Here is a 12,089-nt window from a genome sequence, read left to right on the forward strand (position 1 = left end):
CTCCTAAGATCTCTCTTCCACAATTAGAAGTCTCTTGCAGACACGTCTGACTTAGCTGCTGCTTTCAAAAGTAGAACCACTGTCAATCGAGGCAGCTCCCTCCAGGTGACAGTGCTCACATACACTGCTGTCCCATCCTGCCACAGAAGCTGGTTATTAGCAAACTCTACTTTGTTCTTGTTCATTACAGTGATGATTTGTTAACAATCAATTGGGATGTTGGAAAACCCCCATAAAGATTTCAATTTTACAGAAAGTACCCAAAATTCCACTGATTTTGCATCACAAAGTAGTGGTTAAAAGAGAGTTTTGAGTAAAACACCATGTGTGTGGTTTTTGTGGGTGGCTGCAGCTCAGAATGACTATCAGACCTCAATTACCTGAGGGGAGAGAACTCTGACGGCAATTATAATTAAGACAATTACCATCATAACAAATGCTTTTCCACTTTGAGCACTGTTTAGCAACCCAAGGCCAATTCAGAAACTCAACCAGCCTTCAACTCAGCATCCCCAAACCTATCCATATGATTAAAAAAGACCACCGGTAATTTGTTTATGTCATAGTTCAGACTATGACAACGCAGTCTTTTTTTGCTGGCCTTTTAAATTCATTTGTAAAACAAGTCTCTAGCTAACAGGAGTATAGCATTTAAAAAATTAGCAAGGGGGAAACTTAAAATACTTTAAGGTCATGACGAGCCAGTGTGAAAGATAATCCTAACACAAGTGAAACTGCATCATCCACCCAGCCTGGAAAGAGAAAAGAAAGCTAAAAACCACCACAGAGCAAGAAGGTAGCGTTTGAGAAAACCCCTAAGGCAGATTCTGAACAACAAAAAGAGTGCCACAGCAGAAGAGGTGCATGCCGTGTGCAAGGACCACTGGTGGAAAGAACTCGCCAGCACTTTTGCAACGGGAGGGTGGAGGAGAGCTGGGTCCCTGTCAGTGGAATTTTGGACAATCCAGGGCAAGCCAGGAATTCAGCTGTTCACTGGTGAACTTAGGCAATCCACTCCATCCTCCTGCCATGTGGTTATCATCTATAATAGCTCATCATATCCATCCGGGAGCTTTCTGTGGAAGCTCTCAGGAAGAAAGGTAACTAAGATTTTGGTGTGATACTAGGACAAGGGGACCAAAACACAAGGCTTAGAAGTTCAGGATACTGATCCTACATGGCACAGGGCAAAATGGAAAGAACAAAAACCTAGACTGAGCAGATCTCCTTCCTAGCTCAACCATCTACTTGGTTTGACGCTAACCAAGCTAGTCATTTTGATTTCTGGTTCTCCCTTTTCTAAGAGTAGAGATACTTCACTCCCTGCCAGAGGCTGTGTGTCTTGGTCTGCTGCACACACCCATCCATATTATGGCCCATTCCTCCTCCCTACACCTGTCCACAATCTCAGCTAAGTATTGCGCAACTAAGCTACTTTCTGTTCCTGCTAAATCACTCTGATGTTGTTACTGTGGCATCCTAAATCTCTATGTCTTAGCATGACATGTTTGGGTCGTGTCCAGTCATTTTATCTTAACTGAATTCTGTTGTAACTCTCACTTTGAACTGAATAATTCATTAAAAAAAAAAAAAAAAAAACTTAGTCATACAGCTCCCAACTGTCTAGATCATTATTCTCCTATTAGAAAAGTGAATCCTTTTGTTGAAAAATATCTGAAAATGTTTGATCTAAGAGATCATATATTTCCTTTGTTTATGTTCTCATTTTAACCTCCCAATCCCATTAAGGACATAGTAGGTAGGCCTTGCATTCAAATGATTCTGTTTCATTTAACATTCAAATACAAATTTTATACTATATAGCATGTAACTATGGAGGCCCAGAACCTTCCTTAATAGTTTCAAGGACCCTAAGGAAGGTTCTTATACTATCTGAGTCCTTGCAACTTTTGGTCCTAAATCCCAATTCAGTTTTCTCCACTGCACCTCTAAGGTGAGCACAGAGCTCTCTCCTTCAACATCAATAACAGAGGGGTGTGTGAAGAACAGGTCTTCACTAGAGGAAGATCGCAAGGAACAGGAAACGCTTAGAATCAGAGCCTCTCTCTCTTTCCTTCTCAGCCTGTGAGGGGCCATTTATTCTCACCCACCATCCTTGTCCAAGTAAGCAATTGTAAAATAAAAAACAAAACAATCCTTCCTAGGATTAGCCCAGTGGTTAAGAGAGGAATAAGTGGTTAAGAGGAATAGCCCAGTGGTTAAGAGAGTTCCAGGCCAGTTGTGGCTGCATTGTGAGACCCTGCCTTAAAGTAAATGAATAAATAATATAAATAAATAAGGTTTTTTTCCTACACTATATCTCAAAGAAAACATGTTGGAAAGGTAAAGTGATTTAACTGAACTAAAACATTGGACTTGAGATTCAAAGCCAGATCATCAGATCAGCATATCCCAGTTGAGATCTTGGGCCTCCACACGAGTGTACCACCACAGTAGACTTTCTTGGCATGGATGCTGGGGATCAAATTCAAGTCCTCAAACTTGTGAAGCAAGCACTTACTGACTGACCTATTCCCCTAGCTCCAAATGGGGTTGTTTTTAAGGGTAAAAGAGGCAACTAGTTCATTTCTTTATCATCAGTACTAAGCTCAGTTCCTTCCACAGGAAGGGGCACAATGCATCTGGGGAAGCCCTCACTTGCCCTACTTTAGGATTTTGAAGCCAAGGAGAGTGCTTCGCTGAGGAAAGAACATCTGTCAGTTGTCTGAAAAGAGGTACGAACAGAACTGAGTATCCAACCTCACCAGTCCTTGCTGTGAACTGCTCATTCAAACCAGATAACCAACCATTCCACAGAATGCTTCAGAACTTAAAACCATATACCAAGTCAATCCCTCTAACCAACCCCATTCTCACTCTTCCTTATTCTTTAAGTTCCAACAGACAGCACTGTGATTTAGTGGTGTCTCCATGAAAGTGTACATTCTGCCCCACCTGCGCCTGCATACGCCTCTCTCTACCCTACCCCTCATCCAGTAACCCTAAAAGGCAACACTTCACTAACTTCTATAGGACTGACACAACTCTTAGACAGATCAAACTTTGGGTAGCATCTTTTAAAGAAGCATTCAATGTGTGCACTTTCTTAACTACTTCAGAGTTGGAGACGAGAAGGAGGAGCCAAAATCCGGATAGCAGCATGTAGACGAAGGAAACTAGATCATTACCTTGCACCACGCACAAAATTCACCTCCAAATGGATCAAGGTAAGACTAGAAACCCTGAATCGGATAACAGAAAAAGTAGGGAATATGTTGGAACTTACAGGCCCAGAAAGGACTTTGTGAACAGGACGCCTATAGTGCAAGCTTTTAAGTCCAACAATTGACAAATGGGACCACGTGAAACTAAAAGACTTCTGTACATCAAAGGACACCATCATTCGAGTCAAGACACAGCCTACAGAATGGGAAAAAATATTTACCTCTAACAGAGGGTTAGTATCTAGAATACACATAGAACTCAAAAAACTAGACATCAAAAAAAAATGGGGCAAGGAGCTGAACAGGGAGTTCCTTAAAGATGAAACACAAGGGGCTGGAGAGATAGCTCAGTGGTTAAGAGCACTGACTGCTCTTGAAGAGGACTCAGGTTCGATTCCCAGCACCCACATGGCGGCTACAAACTGTCCTTAACTCCAGTTCCAGGGGAATCTGATGCCCTCTTCTGACCTCTGTGGCATTGCATAACACGGGTGCACTCACATGCAGTCAATACACTCATACACATAAAATAAAAAATAAATATTTTTAAAAAGATGAAACACAAATGGCTGAGAAATACTTTTTAAAATATTCAACATCTTTAGACCTCAGGGAAACGCAAATTAAAACCGCTCTGGGATTTCATCTTCCCCGAGTCAGAATGGCTAAGATCCCCAAAACAAACAACAAATGCTGGTGAAGATGTGGAGAAAAGGGGACTTTTATACACTGCTGGTGGGAGTGCAAACTGGTACAATAGAAATCAATATGGAGGGTTCTACCATATGACCCAGTCTTGAGCATATACCCAAAAGACTATACCCTACCACAGAAACATTTGTTCATTCATGTTCATTGCTGCTCTTTTCATAATAGCCAGAAATTGGAGGCAACCTAGATATCAACTGACGAATGAATAACGAAGGTGTGGTACATATATATGAGGGAATGTTATTCAGCTCTTTAAAAATGAAATTATGAAATTTGCAAGTAAATTGATGGAACTGGAAACAATCGTCCTGAGTGAGGTAAGACCTAGACCCAGAAAGACACATGTCATATGTTCTGTCTCATAGTTGTATGCTAGCTTTGAAATACTAGATATGCATGTTTTAATTTAAAAATCCAGAGAATTGAGGACATTAATAAATGGGCATTGTGAAGGGGGAGGGGCTTCTTGGGATGGATGGTAGAATGCAGTGATATAAAGGGAGAAAGGAGGGCTGGAGAGAGGACAGCGTTTACGAGCACTACTCTTGCAGAGGACCCAGGTTTGATACCTAGCACCCACACCGTAGCTAACAACCATCTGTAACTCCAGTTCCAGGAGGTCTGACACCCTCTTCTGACCTCTGAGGGCGCTGCACAACATAGGTGCACTTACACACTTGCAGGTAATACAATCATACATACAAAATGCTTTTTTTATTTTATTTATTATTTTTATTTTATGTGTATGTGTGTATTGCCTGCATGTAGGTAAGTGCACATGCAATGCCCACGGAGGTCAGAAGAGGCTGTCGGATCCCCTGGGACTAGAGTTACAGACAGCGGTTAGCTACCATGTGGGTGCTGGGATTTGGACCCGGATCTTCTGCAAGAACAATCAGTGTTCTTAACCACCGAGCCATCTCTCCAGCCCCATACATATAAAAAATATTTTTAAGAATTAATAAAATGAAGGGTGAAAAGGGAATAGTAGAGTAGGAAGAGTTAAGTGGCGTAGAGAATGGGAGGGCAAGGCAGAGGAGGGATTATGGGGAGGGATAATCAACATTTAAGGCCTTTAAAAAAAGACATGGGGGGTGGAGAGATAGCACAGTGGTTAAGAACACTGTGTTGCAGAAGACCTGGGTTCGAATCCCAGCACCCATATGGCAGCTAATAACTGTAACTCCAGTTCCAGGGGATCTGACAACCTCTTCTGACCTCTGCGGGCATTGTATGTGCACTTACCTACATGCAGGCAATACATGCATACACATAAAATAAAAAGAATAAATAAAATATTTTTAAAAAATAAAGAAATAAAGAAAATAAAAAAGACACAGAAACCTACCACTATAGAAGCTTCTTAAAGTATATGGATATTCGTTATAAAAAGAGATTAAAAGGAGTTATAACAGGAGGACATTGCCCCTACTAAAACACCATAGGCTAGCAAAGTAAAAGCCCAATGCCAGGAATTGTCTCCCTCTTTTGAAGCTGTTGACCAGGGTCCCATAGGCCTTCAAACACTACTGGCCATTGCCCCTGCTCTTGGTTAACACACCAGAAATTCACAGTAATATCCCTGTTGCTGAAGATACTACATACATGAGCAGTAGAACAAATAAGGAGAAATCAAGCTGGTACTGACTTCAAAGCCTCATTTCTACCAGCTATCATTCATAGTGCCGGAAGGTGCTATGTATGCTACCAAGAGGGGAAAAAACAATCATTAACCTTGGCACAGCTGTCAATCCTGTGAACTACAACTGGCCTGGTGAGAGATGCCCATCATTACAATAATGGCATGGATATTATAGGTGTAACCAACCTCTTTCTAATTGGATTTTACATCTACTTCATAGGATAGAGCCCATATCCAATACTGATATGAGGCCTAGGGCTTGAGGCTAGACAGGCCACAGGGCACAAGGGAGAGCCCAATACTAGCTTTCTATTAAATAGTTATAGTATTAAACTGACTCCTAATGACTTCTTGTTATACCCATAGATTAATGTATCTCTCAGCTCTCACCAGAGAAGCTTCCTTATGCAGCAGATGGTGACTAACACCGAGAGGCTTCAGAGTGCTTATACCTGAATAGGACACATATCAAACTTCTGCCTCACAAAGCTCAGGGATCATTGCAGAAGAGGGGGCAGAAAGGCTGTAAGAGCCAGAGTTGATGTATGACCACAAGGAAATAGAGCTTTTCAGACAGCTGGTGAGTTACTCATATGAACTCACAACAATGGTGACATCATGCACAAATCCCATGCATGCTCAAACCAGACAAAAATCCCACCATAGACATGGGAATTTGGGTAAGAAAATCAACCCTACATGAGGAACTATCAGTTGCTAGGCAGGGGAGAGTCAGTCTCTTTTAAGGTTCTCTTGAGAGAGAGAAAGAGAGAGAGGGAGAGAGAGAGGAGAACATTAAATTTTGTGGGGGTAGTTAGGGGAGTATGGATAGAGAAGGGGATCTAAATACCAAAATTATAGTGTGTGAAAATCACAAAAATTCATTTAAAAATTTTTCTTAAAAGTCTGCTCACACTGAGTGTGGTGGTGCACACCTTTAATCCCAGCCCTGGGGAGGCAGAGGCAGGCAGATCTCCATGAGATCTCGGTCATCCTGGTCTACATAGCAAGTTCAGGCTAACTGGGGCTACAGGGAGGCCCCCATCAAAAACAAACAAAATCAACTTGCAACTGCGTTTTGCACTACATTGCTACTGGCATTTAACAAATGACCAAACAAAACAGTGGCTAAGAAAATGCTAATTTATTATCTCACAGTTTTGGCTCTCTATACTCTTCCAGAAGCTCAAGAGGAAATCCTACTCCCTGGCCTTTTATGGTTTCTAAAAGATTTCTTGGTCTAGGGCTCAACCCATTTCAGGGCCAGATATGGCCAGTTGACTCTGGCATACTGCATTACTCGATTCTTCTGCCTGCCTCTTTCATTTATTCTGACCCTTATGGATCCATTACTCCCGCTAAATAACTTAGGAAATCGGCATATCACAAGACTCTTTTAAATTTATTTTATGTGCATGAGTGTTTTTTTTCCATGTGTGCAATGCCTACATAGTCCACAAGAAGATGTCAGATCCCCTGGAACTGGAGTTATGGATGGTTATTAGCTACCATGTTGGGGCTGGGAATGAACAGCCCCTTGCCCCCACCTCTACAAGACCAGCCAGTACTCTTAAGGGTTGGGCCATCTCTCCAGCTCTTCCCAAGATTCTTAATTCAGCTCCATCTGCAAATCCCTTTCTGCCATATATGGTAACATATTCACAGGGCTCTGTGAAGAGGATGCAGGCATCTTTACAGGGCCACTACTTTGCCTACTATATTTGCCTGAGCAAAATCTAGGTAAGTTACAATTCAGACTGGGGGAAAAAAAAATCACATATCTATTTTCAAGTTCTGAGTGATTTGAATACACTTAGGAATGCCACATTTTCTCCTGGTCCAAACAGGCTGAACAAGTCAGGTCACTGAAATGATCATATAAATGAACAAAGCTGTATACCCTAATCTAAGAGTCAGTCACTTCCTTTCACATTTACTACTGATTCTTAGACAACTAGAAACAATTATAAAAGATGGGGCAGGCATGGCGGTGCACACCGTTAATCAAAAGAGGTGTAGGCAGGAGAATGGATCTCCATGCAGTCTGGTCTGCAAAACAAGTTCAAGTTCCAGGTCAACTACGGCTATATAGTGAGACACTGAGAAGTGTGAGTGTGTGTGTGTGTGTGTGTGTGTGTGTGTGTGTGTGTGTAGAGATTTTTTTCCCCTTTGGGGTTTATTTGTGAGAATTAGCACTTTAAAAATAAGCAAGATTGAAGCAGTTGCTTATAGATGTTTACTGCTATGCCTGCTGCTACTTTTCTGAGTTCTAACTCAAAGTGTGTCACTTTTCCTTTCTCCCTTCGCCATCTCTCCTTTGGTTGTGGGCCAAAGACCTAAGCACACTTGCCCTGCCTGACGCTATGGATATTTTCACTCTTTCTCTGAACATGCTCCCCACCTCCATACAGCTGTTTACTGACCTCCAAGGTTGAACCTGCCTGCTTTCTTGGACCCAGATTCAAAAGGCATGGTTCTCTCTCTGCCTCTTATCCATTCCTCTCCTCCTGGCAACTGCCAGGATTTATAGCTTGTTTTCCCTGTTGTTGTTTTTTCCCAAACTCTAATTAAAAGGTACTCACATTTTAAAAAAAGAATAAGATTGAATACAGAAACGGCATTGCCAATGAGAGAGCCAGCAAGCGGGATCCACTCACAGGGGATTCATAATAGAATTCATGATAGAATAGGTTCTATCTGGGTTCTGATAGAATTCTGGGTTCATGCTAGAAATTCTAGTAGAATTTGGTTTCAGAATTCAAAGCCATATACCAAATTGATCCATACCATCAAGCTTCTCATGATAGAACCCAGAATTCTATCGGAACCCAGATGAACAGAATGACCACACAGAACCCAGACACTTTCATAATTTCAAATGTTTCCACTATGAACTTAACGCCACAGGATCCAGCTGGTCTCATACCCTCTCATAAACACCATGTCCCTTGTGAGTCCTCATCCACACTCCTTTCAGCAACCTGGGTGATCCCAGCATGCACCTGACATCACAGAATCAAGCCAATTCCACGGTATCAAAGAGGCCTCAATAATGACTCTGTTTACCCACAAACAGCACGAAGTGCTGGAGGCCGCATTTTCTCAGATTTTTTTAAATGTGCAGAAAGGAGCTGGCTTTGAAACACAACTTAAGAAGGTGACTGAGGATGGGTTCCAGAACAAGTAGGTCAAATGGAGGAAACAGAAACAACAGTGGTCACTAAAGTGTCCAAATCAGATCTTCCTAGCCAAGAATATGCCCATCCCATCCAGAATGCCCACCAAGTCTTCTTTTCCTCCTGTGGCTTCAGATTTCTACACCTCCCCATTCCCCAGCCTGCAGGCACTCCAGGTTAGTCAGAGGACTCCTGTCTTCACTGGAGTCCCAACCAGTGATCCCCAGATGCAAGCCCTCTGTTAGAGAGGCTCATGTCCCCCAAGTTGCTTTGTACTCTGATACCTATGACATAAGCCCAAGTCACAGCTCTGCAACTCTCCTGATGAGGGCAAGATGCTCTGCTCTTCCTTACTTTACCCACAAGGTCTCAGCGGGGACAGGTTCCTCTTCCACCCCTGGCCCTGTGTAGGTCTAGCTAATCTGATCAGTTCCACAAGCCAAAGCTTTGAATCCTGAGGTCTAAGATACAGCCTCTGATTCCAAGATATAGACTTTGTTATCTGTCTGACAAGTACTACTAAATGTCAGAGCATTTTGTGGGAGCAGGAGAAATAACACCGAGGGCTAGGCCCAGGATTCGATGCCCAGCAACACACAAAGTCACAGGCACAGCACGTGCACACGCACACCCACACCCCCCCACATACACACCCAACTGTATAAGATTAAAAATTTTAAATAAAGCCGGGCGTGGTGGCGCACGCCTTTATTTCCAGCACTGGGAGGCAGAGGCAGGCGGATCTCTATGAGTTCAAGGCCAGCCTGGTCTACATAGTGAGCTCCAGGACAGCTGGGGCTACAGGAAGACCTTGTCTCAAAAAGACAAAAAAAAATTTTTTTTTTAATAATCTGCCATTCTTATCTCTTCTTTGGTGAAGTGTGTATTTAATTTTTCTGTTTATACTTATTTCTTCATTAATAAATTTTGAATATTTTTCTGTATCCTGATTACTAGTTGTTTTTAAATTAATTTATCTTTATGTGTAAGAATGTTTTGCCTACATGTATGTATGTGCACCATGTCATGCAGTGTCCACAAAGGCCAGAAAAGGGTATCAGATCCCCTGGAACTGGAGTTATGGATGGTTGTTAGCCGCCATGTGGGTGCTGGGAATCAAACATAGGTGCTCTACAAGAACAGTCAGTGCTCTTAACTGCTGAGCCATCTCTCCAGCCACTCTTTGCTAGTTCTTTATCAATTTTTTTTAAAATTTTTTTCCTGGGTCTATGGCATGTTATGTGTTTTCCCTAGAAAAACTTTTGAAAGCCCAAAACTTCTTTTTTAAATTATTTATTTATTTATATTTTATGTGCATGAGTGATTTGCCTGCATGTATGTAAGTTTTACCATGTTGGAAGAGGGCATTGGATCCCCTAGAACTGGAGTTTCAGATGGTTGTTAGCCACCATGTGGGTCCTGGGAACTGAACCTGAGTCCTCTGCAGGAGTAGCAGTGTTCTTAACTGCTGAACCATCTCTCCAGCCCCAGAACTTCTTAATTTTGATGAAATCAAGTTTATCATTTTTCCTTTTATTGTTCATGTTGTTTGGGTGCAAATAAATCTTTGTATAGTAACCCCCTCCCCCAAATTTTCTCCTATGTACAATAAAACATTCTGTGCCCATGGAAGTGGCCTATAACCTGTGCTCATTAATAAATTAGCTCTAGCTAGTCAGCCAGATATGGCTACTCAGGCCTTGACATATGGCTAAAATAACTGAGGAGCTGAATTTTTAAATTTTATGTAGATTTAGTTTAAATATCCACATTTTAGAGATATGAACAGTGATGTAAGACAGAATGTTCTAAAAGTGTTATAATATTTGATACTTCAGTCTATGGTACACTGTAGTTAATTTTTGTATGTGCATGAGGTGTGAGTCAAAGCCTCTTCATCAAAATACAGACACCCACTTGGACAAGCACCACTTTTCTCCCATGAGGTTTCTTGGCATTTTTCTGAAAAATCAACTGGTCTCTTTATGTGACTCCCTTATTCCATTCCATCAATTTATGGATCCATCTTTTCATTGGTATCAAATTGTCTTCATAAACTTGTAACGTTGGAACTTTTAAGGTTCTACTGTGTTATGTTGTGATATTGTTAACATCACATCTTAGGGACAAGGAAAAGAAAGATTGTGGTTTAATAGTGATGTGTTGACAAGGGGCCAATTGTGCTGGATAGCTTTAGTTGTCAACTTCACACATCTTGGTAGAGGGAGCCTCAAGTGGGGAATTGCCTCCATTGGACTGGCCTGTGGCCATGTCTGTGGGGCATCTCCTTGATTGTTGAGTGATGTGCGAGGGCCCAGCCCACTGTGGGTGGTACCACCCCTGGGCAGGTGGGCCTGTGTTGCATAAGAAAGCAGGCTGAGCAGGGGCCAGGGGAGCAAGCCAGTAAGCAGTGTTCTTCCAGGGCCTGTGCTCCAGCTCCTGCCTCCAAGTTCCTGCCCTGAGTTCCTACCTTGGGCTCCCTGATGAACTGTGACCTGGGAGATGTAAGTCAAATAAACGCTTTCCTCTCCAAGTTGGTGGTGGTCAGAGTGTTTTGTCATAGCAACGGAGAAACAAACTAGAACAACAAGCCTCACATTGAAGAGACAAACTGAAGAATGAGGAAAAAAATGCTTCCACACTAAAATTCTGAGAAGGGGCTAATATTCAGATGTGTAAGGGAACTGCAATAATTTAACTAAAAAGCACATAAACAAGAGGAGCATAATTTTAGAATGGACAAAAGCATAAATAGGCATTTCTCTGTTAAAGATACACAAATGGCTAACAGGTGTATGTGAAAATGCTCAGAGTCACTAATCACAGAGAAAATGTGAATCAAAACCACAGTGAGGCAACACCTCATACCTACTATGATGAGTACTATAAAAACAGCAACAAAAAGAGCAAACAGGGCAGAACAATTATTGTCAAGAGCCAAGAGTTATTAAAATCCTTAGGTACTGTGTATAACAATGCAGAATGAGGCATGTACAGTAAGAGTATGGAGACACCTCAGAAACTTAAAAACGGAGGCTGGAGTGATGGTTAAGAGTTTTTGCTGTGCAAGCATGAAGATCTGAGTTCAAATCCCAGTACCCACATAAAAAAATGTAGATGTAGCTGTATGCATTCCTATAAGCCTGGTGCTCTGAGGGGTGGAGACAGGAGGATTGCTGGAACTTGCTGACTGCCTGACTACCTCCAGGTTCAGTGAGAGACCCTGTCTCAGAGGAATAATGGAAAGAGTGATAAATTGGAATACCCAATATCCTCCTCTCACTCCACGTGTATGCCCATGGGCATGAACATCAGCATACCTGTGCGCATATACAC

This window comes from Nannospalax galili, unplaced genomic scaffold (assembly GCF_000622305.1).
Source record: "Nannospalax galili isolate Female #2095 unplaced genomic scaffold, S.galili_v1.0 scaffold846, whole genome shotgun sequence".
In the NCBI taxonomy this organism is placed as follows: domain Eukaryota; kingdom Metazoa; phylum Chordata; class Mammalia; order Rodentia; family Spalacidae; genus Nannospalax; species Nannospalax galili.